This window comes from Salvelinus alpinus, chromosome 31 (assembly GCF_045679555.1).
Source record: "Salvelinus alpinus chromosome 31, SLU_Salpinus.1, whole genome shotgun sequence".
Lineage (NCBI taxonomy): Eukaryota > Metazoa > Chordata > Actinopteri > Salmoniformes > Salmonidae > Salvelinus > Salvelinus alpinus.
The window spans coordinates 11,940,111-11,953,077 of record NC_092116.1 but is presented as its reverse complement, the minus strand read 5'-3'; positions in this window follow the sequence as shown (position 1 = coordinate 11,953,077).

The following is a 12,967-nucleotide window of genomic DNA, read 5'->3' as shown; positions in this document are numbered from 1 at the left end:
AGAGCCAGTGGTGTAGTGGAGGATATACGCAGGTATACGCCGTATACCCACTTTCTTTCCAGTGGGCAGTGCTTATACTCACGTCCTAATCCCTACTGATGCATATCAAAATAGTGTAGTGGAGGTATACGATTGATCAAATATGTAGTACAATAGAGAAATCATGCACAAAGTAGCCTACACAATCGCAAAGCACATGAAATATATTCACATGCACGGCGCACACGCAGCCAAGTTTCAGTGGAATATCTTCTACAGGCAGCAAGAGTGTGCACCTCTCAAATGGTTTTGACATGGAGCAACTCACAGAAGAATGATTTCGGTAGTCTGTAGGGTAGGAAAGACGTTTAAATGTATCATATCTACTAGCAGGGGGGAAACTTTCACTGGGGACACATTCTGACATTGCATTTTTGTCCCCCCCCAGTTTTATCATTGGGATGTGATACAAAACAAGGCAACGGTGTGCTTTAGGACCATGAGGATGCCTCCGAGCAGTCGGGTAGGCTGTTTGGAGTGTAAATCCGACTGGAATAAAAATAAAAAATAAATATTATGTCCCCTCACTTCTTATGCCAAATTTGCACCCCTGAAAATGATAACTATGGCAAAAGTTTAGTCTGAAGTGTTGGTTAGTAGTCTATTTATGATGCGCAATTGTCATCATGTGCTGTTTGGATCAGGGGCAAGACATGAATGGGTCTGGGGAGACAGAGGCCCACCCACTGGGGAGCCAGGCCCCTACAGGCCAACCCAATCAGGTGATGTGGTTTAAGCATTGTTGTGGACTTAGAAAAAATACAAACATTTGATGGTCTATTAAAAAAGTGTGATTTTGAGAGCGAAAATCTGAAAAAATCCAAATGAAAACTCATTAAAAAAACATAGAAAAAATGTTTCACACATTGCCTTTGCTTCACTTTTGGGAACTTGTTTGCAAAATTTGAGTATACACACTCCTCCAGGCACCACTACACCACTACATAGGGCCGATGGAAAGACACCAGTCACACACACAACATGATGTTAAAGGATAAGCAGTCCATAAAGTCGGACATGATAAACCAGTAGGTCCCAATCATAAGAATACAAAAACATAGCCAGCAAGCATTTCCCAATCGAAATGTACAACAATTACTTCCCATTGCAAAATAACATTTCACGTTTAGCACACGCAGTAAGCAGTGACCTAAAGTTTGAGGTGGAACTGACAGCGTTTGAACTATTTTGCAGATATGAAACAAATAGACAATCATGATATCAGTCAAAAATAAAGTTATGCAGTTTATGGTTTTAAATTTGTTCTATTTGACTCAACATTCCATGACGTACACTGCGGCATTGATGGCAGAATACATGGATGCAGTTCATTGCATGAAAATACAGGGGGTGCTGTTTCCACTTTGGAAAATATCGTCTCCAAATTAAACTGCCTCATACTCAATTCTTGCTCATACAATATGCATATTATTATTACTATTGGATAGAAAACAATCTCTAGTTTCTAAAACCGTTTGAATTATGTCTGTGGGTGAACCAGAACTCTTTCTACAGCGAAAATCATGACAGGACATGCGAAGGTCAGAAAAATAGTCTCTGTTCTCAGATCAGTTTAAAGCTCTGTGTGTGCCCTATGGATCGAAATGAACTGCACCAGCCTTCCCCTGGATGTCAGTAACCAATGAGAAGTGGAATGGAGTCTCTACGTATTTCTCAGAGTTTATAAAACGCCATGGAGTGACATGTACGTTCTTTTGGACGCTCGTCAAGGCGCAAGAGAGGACATCAGAATGGCATGCTCAAAAGCTCTCGTTATCGGGCTAAGATATATCCGTCTGTGATTTAATTCGATATAGGTGTTAGAAACATCATAACGAAGTTATTTTAAACCGATTTATATCAGTTTATGCGAGTATATTGCTATTTTCGGAATTTTCGTAGTATTGCGCTTTGAGGATTTGGACATGTGTGTGCCACGTAGCTATTGTTAGCTGCTAGTTCCGAAGTTGAAGAGGACGTTTTACAACAAAGCAACGATTCTTTTGGACAAAGGACACCTTGCCCAAGATACTGATGGAAGCTCGTCCAAAAGTAAGAGCTATTTATGATTTTATTCCGTATTTATGTGGAAAAATGTAAACGCATTTGTCGGCCATTGTTGCGGCACTAGTCTGGCTGTAACGCACACTGTATGTCTAGTAACGTTAATTTTAAAAATCTAACTCAGCGGTTGCATTAATAACTAATGAATCTTTCATTAGCTGTCCAACCTGTATTTTTTTTGTCAATCTAATCGATAAATAATCGTAAACTTAGGTGCCTTTCCAAGATGGCGCCGGGCAGAATGCATGCCATGTTTTGACAGATTACATTGCATAACCACGATTTGTGATGCTAAATATGCACATTTTCGAACAAACTCTATATGCATTGTGTAATATGATGTTACAGGACTGTCATCTGAAGAATTCTGAGAAGGTTAGTGAAAAAATTTATATATTTTGGTGGTGATAACGTTATCGCGCTTTTTGCCTTGAATCAATGCTGGGGTGATGTTAGCTCATGTGGTATGCTAATATAACGATATATTGTGTTTTCGCTGTAAAACACTTAGAAAATCTGAAATATTGTCTGGATTCACAAGATCTGTGTCTTTCAATTGCTGTACGCTGTGTATTTTTAAGAAATGTTTTATGATGAGTAATTAGGTAATACACGTTGCTCTCTGTAGTTATTCTAGTCGCTTTGGTGAGTTTTGTGATAGTGGCTGCAATGGTAAACTATGATTTATACCTGAAAAATGCACATTTTTCTAAAAAAACATATGCTATACCATAAATATGTTATCAGACTGTCATCTTATGAAGTTGTTTCTTGGTTAGTGGCTATATATATCTTTATTTAGTCGAATTAGTGATAGCTACTGATGGAGTAAAAAACTGGTGGAGTAAAAAAAGTGGTGTCTTTTGCTAACGTGGTTAGCTAATAGATTTACATATTGTGTCTTCCCTGTAAAACATTTTAAAAATCAGAAATGATGGCTGGATTCACAAGATGTTGGTCTTTCATTTGCTGTATGCGGTGTATTTTTCAGAAATGTTTTAGGATGAGTATTTTGGTAATTGACGTCGGTCTCTGTAATTATTCCGGCTGCTTCCAACGCTATTTCAGATTGCAGCTGCAATGTAGAACTGTGATTTATACCTGAAATATGCACATTTTTCTAAAAAAACATATGCTATACCATAAATATGTTATCAGACTGTCATCTTATGAAGTTGTTTATTGGTTAGTGGCTATATATATCTTTATTTAGTCGAAATTGTGATAGCTGCCCATGCAAGAAAAAAATGGTGGAGAAAAAAAAGTTGTGTCTTTTGCTATCGTGGTTAGCTAATAGATTTACATATTGTGTCTTCCCTGTAAAACATTTTAAAAATCAGAAATGATGGCTGGATTCACAAGATCTGTATCTTTCATCTGGTGTCTTGGACTTGTGATTTAATGATATTTAGATGCTAGTATTTACTTGTGACGCTATGCTAGGCTATGCTAGTCAGTTTTTTTACTGTGGGGGGTGCTCCCGGATCCGGGATTGGGAGGAACTAGAAGTTAATAAAATTCACCAATACCAATATTTTTTGGGACTACCAAGAAATGTATCAGGTTGTAAATCCCAGCTGGCCTGGTACATTGTTTGCTGCCTCCATTCGGGATGCACTGTTTCAATGACTCAATATTCTGGACAAAAATGAACAAATGTAACTAAGGCTGGGAATGTCAATACAATCAAACTAGCAAGGGTATGATCAAAAGTTAGTCATAACATGGCTAATAGGCTAGCATATCTATTTATGTAGCAAGCTAAAAACACGGAGCGTAACGTTAACTAGACAGCTAGCTAGCTGCTAGGAGGATGTCATGTCATTGGAGGAGTGGGTGGGTGACTGACTTTTCCCCTCATGTGGATTTTCACAGCTATAGATACAGGTATCATTTGGTTAGCTAGCAAGAATTTGAACGACTGTTATACAGTTAGCCTATCTCTTGCGATAGCAAATTCACTCTGGCTATCTACTCTGATTTCAGAGCACTCTTGTCTGAATGTGCCAGAGCACAAAACAACTGATGAATAAACGCACGCGCAACACCTGCCTGAATATGACCGGTGTTGGTAAACGTAGGCAAAAAAAGTAATAGTTAGTCAAGAACACTCTCGATAAGATGTAAACAGCCTAACCAGCTCTGCTACGGTGAGTAAAATGGTCAGAATGAGGTGTTCTTTCATTTATGTCTGGAAGTAGCAAGCTAGCCAACTTTAGCCAGTTAGCTTGGGTGCTTGGTTTGGACAAGCATGCATATGCAGGCAAGCTGCAGAAGGATGAGGACGCTACAATTCCCCATTGTTTATCAGTGCAATTTTGACGGTCAAATAGCTGAAAATGTTTGAGGGTTTATTTAATGTTCTTTTGTTAGATTTTAGCTTATCTTCCTCTGGCTAGCATTATGTTGTTGATGTACATAAATGAGGGCGAGAGAGCCTACCTTTTCATGGTTGTTTGATCAATAGGACTGTAAAGGACTCCTGGGGTGTTTACATATTTGCAGAAATACATTCAGGTTATTTTGTGGCTTTTGGCGAATGCATTCTAATGATCTAAAGTTGCGCTGTTGCAACTGCCTGTATAAACACAGTCCAGTTCAAAGTGAATGTTGGCAGGCCCCTGTGGCAAATGGCTTGTTTACATTTCTTAAAGTGTCATATTCTGGGGGTGTATATGAACAGATTTTAATAATATTTAATCTTGCTAAAATGGTGTCAGTTCCACTTTAAATGCAACAATGTTTCACATACACATAAGTTAGAGATGGCTAACAACAGCAAGCACAATGCACAGTTCCACTCACCAGATGATGATTTTAAACTTAACTTCTTGTTGAAAGTTATTCTTGAAAAGGGAGAAGCTAACAAATTAGCAACAACACCCTCTTTGATAACACCTGCTGCAGCCGCTGCAAACTAGCCAACAACAAAAGCTAGCTACTTAGACCTTGGGGAAACTACTGCTTGCTATTGCGCAGTGACCTGTTGGTCTTCAAGAACGCAGAAATGTCCATACATTTTTGCAAAAATGTCCCCACTCATTAAGTCAAAATGTGATTGGTTGATTGTACTCACTCCAAAATGTTGCCCTAATACAGGTGAATGTAAAAACTGAAGAGATTAAATCAGAACATCATTTAAAATAATATATAATCATCATTATGTATACATCCTTAGCCCTTCTCTGAAGGTGTAGAAGGCCCATTGTCCCCACTGTGTTTGTGTTAGTAATAATTTGAAGAGTGGCTCTATTTTCCCTCAGCATAAATTATTTCACTATTCTGAATGTCTAAATGATGTATAAATTGTTCTGAAATATTAACACAGAAATACTGGACATTTTGAACTCTTATGGTGGTAATTTGACAAAATTACAATCACGGTCTTAAATTGGACTCACATTTTTTGGTCTCGGTCTTGACTCTGTCTCGGACACCTTGTCCCCCTCCTGGTCTCGGTCTTGTCTCGGTCTAGACTCGGACTCGATTTGCTCCGGTCTTGAATCGGTCTCGCTTCAGGTGGTCTCGAACACGACACTGCTTGCATGACCACCATGAGAAGGATTTTTCCTTATATTTATAGCCATTATGAAATGAATTTCTAAAGCAATTTAGCTAATATGTTGGAGCAGAAATACAAAACAATTGAATGCTCCATGTCACACTAGCCTTGGTTCAAAGCTTCGCTCAAGTTGTTCTTCAAAGAATGTTGTTTTTGACATTGTGCACTTCCATACCTAAGTTGAGGTGAAAGCCTGTGTCAGAGGTTGTCATACTATTCCTCTGCAGGGTTAGCAATGCAATGTTGCAGCTGAGATTTTACTTTACCTTGTATTAGTATCAAGTTTGCGGCGGTACGGACTTATCCATAAAAAACTACTACAGTTGTAAACACACACACGCGCACATGCCCCATTTCAACCTAATCTGACCCCCGCCACAAAATTAGATGGCCGGAAAAAAGTCCGCTCTGAAGGTTTTAGCAGGAAAGCCCCTGAGGGATTATGAAATAGCATTTGTGTTCTTTTCATCGTCTGTGAAGTACAGAATAAATCAAATTTTCCTTGCCTGCTTTGATAAAATGCCAGCCACATAAACCATTTTAACGGGAGGGGTGAATAACCCTTACCTGGAAGAGAATTGCTCCAGTTACTTCAGGGGGATACTGCAAATGCAGGGCATGCATTTTACTGGTTGCACACAGACAGACACGTGCAGACACACAAGGGCAGAAAGACAGACCCAGACAGACATATTGAGACAGACAGACCCAAACAGACCGACAGAGACAGATACACAGACCAACAGACACAGACCAACAAACCCAGATACACAGACCAACAGACAGACACAGACAGACCAACAGACACATACCGACATATAGACCGACAGACGCATGCAGACAGACCAACCCAGACCGACTGACCCAGACACACAGACCGACAAACTGACAGACACAGACCGGCAGATACAGACCGGCAGATACAGACCGACAGACACACACAGACCAACACAGAAACAGACACACACACAGACACACAGAGACACACAGAGACAGACAGGCCGACAGACAGAGACAGGCCGACAGACAGACAGAGACAGGCCGACAGACAGAGACAGGCCGACCCAGACCGACAAACCGGAAGATGCACACAGACAGACCCAGACAGACAGACGGACCGAGACGGCCCCACCGAGGCACATACACAGCCAGATAGACACAGACCGGCAGATAGAGAGGGAGTAAATAACAACAGAAAAAATACAGCTGTACTGTTAGCAATGTATAGGAAGTGGAGTGATTTTGGGAAGGAGAAGAAGGAGAAAAAGAACCTTCACTGGTACTTTGATGAGCGAAGCTGCCTGTATTTATGATTAAAAATTGGGCGCCTCTCTCTCTGCCTAAGCCCTTATCTGTACTGCATGCGGGTAAGTCTGATAGGGCCCCTAGCCATGGGGAAAGATAACGAAAAATAATTAGTTAACATTCAGCTATGAGCACTCTGAAATTTTATTCCGGAATATAAAAATTGGAGGAAGATAGGCTGAGCTCAAATGACTACTTGCAGGAAATATTTATACATTCTAACTCCAGTACATACAGGAAATGTGTCAATGTGTGTGTTCATCTAGGAGAGCATATTTTCCCACCAGGCAAGTGCAAACTCTAGCTTTGAGATAAGTCCATATTGAAAATCCACACTCTCACCTTGCTTACTCTCAGAAGTAAATCTTCCAGGATCTCAAAGGCAGGAGTCCCCACATAAACTGAGATTAGATTGGGGTACTAGTGTTTTATATCCCCCCATTATTTATGTTGCATACAGCCTTTAGTTTACATAATATTGGAACCAAGTTATATTTGCACCTACCTGTGCCTTTAGTGCTGGATTTGATTGAGTTGTAGGTTCAAGTTGGCAGATAGGGACACAATTCAGGCTCCATTGGGATGTCACTCACATCAGAATAATTCATTCCTGGGGCTAGGTTCAAATATAGTGCACTTTGTAGGAAATAGGGTGGCATTTGTGACTCAGCCCCTCTCACATGGGTTCATACCTCCATCAACCAGTCACCCATTCAAAAACAGATTTTAAATCCAACCTTGATTTGACAAGGGCTAGTCTTCCAAGAGTAAAACATATACAGAAATTATAAAACAAAGATCCCCCACACACACAAAACACAAACATACCTCATGTGAATAACATATTACAATAACCTTTTAGACCCACTGTAGTCGTTCAAGACATTTTATGAATTTGGGAAGTTTCTGGCAAGGCGTTCGAGGACTTCACTGCTCTGAAACTAAAAGGTATTTTGGTGGTCTATAGAGCCCCATGGTGGAGGTGTCATAATACCCATAAAACCTAGCGGTCAAACAGGGAAACGGTTCCAATCGTTTTTCCACCATTGTTTGCTCATAGGGAATTTTTGAAACACTTCAAATAAGGGCTGTATTTCATGTAGGCTTACCCTGCCGTGACATTTTGATATTTGATAACCATGTAAATCTCTCAGACAAGGTGACTTTTATCAATATATTTGGGTCTATTTACTCAGATTTGAAAATGCTAATTAACATCAAAGCAAACATCATGCAAGACTACAAATCCCTGCAAACTCCTACATGTCATCTCTAGCTGACACCTTTGCTAACAGTTATTGTCTCAATTTAAAACTTGCACAAGACAGTTCACAGAATTGTCCATTTTAAAGAAATGTTGCCAATTTGTTCATTACTATACTTAGTTAACATTAGGTAGTTAATCCAGAGATTCTTACCTTTGCCTTGATTCAACAGTTTCGTCCAGATCATCATGGCATTTGTAGAATTTCTTTTTTGGGGGCTAAATATACAGGTAAATATTGATAAAAGTCACCTTGTACTAGAGATACAAAATGTCACGCCAGGATAAGCATGTCATAAAACATAGCCCTTCTTTTAAGTAACTCTAAAATCCCCTATGTGAAAAATGATTGGTACCATTTCCTTGTTTGACCGCTAGGTTTTATGGGTATTATGACTTATACTCAGATACTCTATAGGTGGCCTTGGTGTAGTATATTTTTGATTTTCCCATGAAATAGCTTCAAAACTGTCTAGCCTGATTGTTATCAAATCCCTGTTCCTAAATTGAAAATGTAATCGTCTTTTTGAAATTAGTGAAATGAACAATGCTGTCAAAGGATAAATCATATTCCTCCTTTCTTAAAAACCTATGCTCACCTTCAAATCTTGGTTGTAGTCCATCAAAGTAGGTCTAGGCAACATTATAGCATAACACCTTTCCTTATTACGTTACATTACCGGTCAAACGTTTTAGAACACTTACCCATTCAAGGGTTTTTCTTTATTTTTACTATTTTCTACATGTTAGAATAATAGTGAAGACATCAAAACTATAAAATAACACATATGGAATCATGTAGTAACCAAAAAAGTGTTAAACAAATCAAAATATATTTTATATTTGAGTTTCTTCAAATAGCCACCCTTTGCCTTGATTACAGCTTTGCACATGCTTGGCATTCTCTCATCCAGCTTCATGAGGTAGTCACCTGGAATGCATTTCAATTAACAGGTATGCCTTCCTTAAAGTTAATTTCCTTCTTAATGCGTTTGAGCCAATCAGTTGTGTTGTGACAAGGTAGGGGTGGTATATTTGGTAAAATACCAAGTCCATATTATGGCAAGAACAGCTCAAATAAGCAAAGAGAAATGACAGTCTATCATTACTTTAAGACATGAAGGTCAGTCAATGTGGAACATTTCAATAACTTTCAACGTTTCTTCAAGTGCAGTCACAAACAACATCAGGCGCTACAACTGGCTCTCATGAGGACTGCCTCAGGAATGGAAGACCCATACTTACCTCTGCTGCAGAGGATAAGTTCATTAGAGTTACCAGCCTCAGAAATAGCAGCCCAAATAATGCTTCACAGAGTTCAAGTAACAGACACATCTCAACATCAACTGTTTAGAGGAGACTGTGTGAATCAGGCCTTCATGGTCGAATTGCTGCAAAGAAACCACTCCTTAAGGACACCAATAAGAAGAAGAGACTTGCTTGTGCCAAGAAACACGAGCAATGGACATTAGACCGGTGAAAATGTGTCCTTTGGTCTGGAATCCAAATTGTAGATTTTTGGTTCCAACCACTGTGTCTTTGTGAGACGCGGTGTGGGTGAACAGATGATCTCTGCATTTGTATTTCCCACCGTAAAGCATGGAGGAGGTGTTATGGTGCTTTGTTGGTGACACTGTCTGTGATTTATTTAGAATTCAAGCACACTTAACCAGCATGGCTACCACAGCATTGTGCAGCGATACGCCATCCCATCTGGTTTGGGCTTCGTGGGACTATCATTTGTTTTTCAACAGGACAATGACCCAACACACCTCCAGGCTGTGTAAGGGGCTATTTGACAAAGGAGAGTGATGGAGTGCTGCATCAGATGACCTGGCCTCCACAATCCCCCGAACCTCAACCAAATGGAGATGGTTTGGGATGAGTCGGTCCGCAGAGTGAAGAAAATGCAGTCAACCTACTGCTCAGCATACGTGGGAACTCCTTCAAGACTGTTGGAAAAGCATTCCAGGTGAAGCTGGTTGAGAGAATACCAAGAGGGTGCAAAGCTGTCATCAAGGAAAATGGTGGCTATTTGAAGAATCGAATATAAAACATATTTTCCGTTGTTTATCACTTTTTTGGTTACTACATGATTCTATCTGTGTTATTTCATAGTTTTGATGTTTTCACTATTATTCTACAATGTAGAAAATAGTAAAAATAAAGAAAAACCCTTGAATGAGTAGGTGTTCTAAAACTTCTGACCGGTAGTGTATGCACGCATGACTGTAAGCCTGCTAAATGGCATATATTTTATTTTATTATATATCAGTGACCTTGCTAGCCCTAGTGTGCTCAGGCTCTGATTTCTAGAAGAAGAAGAAACAGAATAATATGACTCATTGGGGACTGCATACTAATTAGGATGTGATGCATGCCCTGTCAAGAATTTTCCACCGCAGGACTTTCACTGAGTCTTGTTCTTGAAATTACACTGCATTACGCAGAAGGAGGGAAGTCCTTGGCAGTGGGCTGTGCATATCTGCTCCAACCACTTGCAATGAAAGAGCAACATACAGTCCTTACCACATGTATATAGACAGTGAAGCTGTTTTGGATTTGAGATCAAATGATGAATACAAGGCGACAGTATAGAATATCACCTTTTGTATTGCATTAACTTCAATACAACTTGCCTTGCCTGTGATTTCTATTAGCACACCTCATAGACATTCTGATGTCAAATCAAACCTGACTCCCGAATCACAGTTAGATGTTCCACAGCACATGTCCAGCTTCAATTGGCTGCATTCCTGGGTGCAGTCTCCTTGAGACTCCTTTATAATAATTTTATTTGTATTTATTTATTCTCCCACATTTAGGAAGGAGGGTGGATTAACAAAAAAATAGTATCCACATCAAAACCTGATTTCAAGTGTGACTGTAAATTCGATTAGGAGCTGAGTTGCTATAGAAAGAAAGGGATGAGACAGCGTAAGGAGCTTTTGCTATAAATTTTTCATTTTGTGTGGAAGCTGCTGATTATGACTAATCAAGGCTAGCACATTTTAAACTGTTGTCAATGGAAATCAATCTCTCCTTAAGTAGTGGCATTATTTCCATTGTCCAAGCTGTTTAAATGAATGGTGATTCTCTATCATCTCTTTCTCCCCCCACATGCTTTTGTCATACAACACGGGTCTAATTGAAATAGAAGCGTGTTAAAGGCTCTGAATATTTTTTTGCAATAGTATCTTGTTTTACCTTGCTAATTTAGCCACACTAATAACACTTTAAATCGAACATTTCCCCATGTACAGAATATATTATTCATACAATTGCACACACAAGTAATATCTAGGACCAAGACTGGAAATTGAAGGACGGTTAAATTGTCGTCATATACAGATTGTGTCTACACTTCCACAAGGTCAAAAGAGCCATATATTCACACCCAGGTGGCTGAAACACTGTCACCCAGCCGTGTGTGATCGGCAGGGCATACTCAGGTCCAGACTCAATATATGACTGCCACTAATCTCTTTCCCTCCTCTCTGGAGTGGCACCGCACTTAATAATCTAGCCTGTGATAGTATCTGGAGAGGTTCCCAATTTCGATCTCTAATATGAAAATGGCCTGCAATACTTCACTGGCTCTCTGGCTAGATACTCCCCCACTCAAACAGAGGAGAGATCCTTGACTGAAGCTCTGAGAGACTGAGAAATGGGTTGATGACAATGAGAGGAGTAAAGGATTTCTTCAGGGAATTTACTTGGGCTTATATATATATATATATATATACTGTATATATTTTTTTTATTTAACTAGGCAAGTCAGTTAAATGGCTACGGGATCGATATGACAACAGCCAGTGAAAGTGCAGGGCGCCAAATTCAAACAACAGAAATCTCATAATTAAAATTCCTCAAACATACAAGTATCTTATACCATTTTAAAGGTAATCTTGTTGTTAATCCCACCACAGTGTCCAATTTCAAAAAGGCTTTACAGCGAAAGCACCACAAACGATTATGTTAGGTCACCGCCAAATCACAGAAAAACACAGCCATTTTTCCAGCCAAAGAGAGGAGTCACAAAAAGCAGAAATAGAGATAAAATGAATCACTAACCTTTGATGATCTTCATCAGATGACACTCATAGGACTTCATGTTACACAATACATGTATGTTTTGTTCGGTAGAGTTCATATTTATATAAAAAAATCTCAGTATACATTGGCGCGTTATGTTCAGTAGTTCCAAAAACATCCGGTGATTTTGCAGAGAGCCACATCAATTTCCAGAAATACTCATAATAAACGTTGATCAAAGATACAAGTGTTATACATGGATTTTAGATCCACTTCTCCTTAATGCAACCGCTGTGTCAGATTTCAAAAAAGCTTTACGGAAAAAGAAAACCATGCAATAATCTGAGGTCGGCGCTCAGAGCCCAATCAAGACAAAAATATATCCGCCATATTGTGCAGTCAACAGAAGTCAGAAATAACATTATAAACATTCACTTACCTTTGATGATCTTCATCAGAATGCACTCCCAGGAATCCCAGTTCCACAATAAATGTTTGTTTTGTTCGATAATGTCCATCATTTATGTCCAAATAGCTACTTTTGTTTGCGCGTTTTGTAAACAAATCCAAAGTCACAAAGCGCGTTCACTAGGAGCAGACGAAATGTCAAAAAGTTCCGTTACAGTCCGTAAAAACATGTCAAACGATGTATAGAATCCATCTTTAGGATGTTTTTAACATAAATCTTTAATAATGTT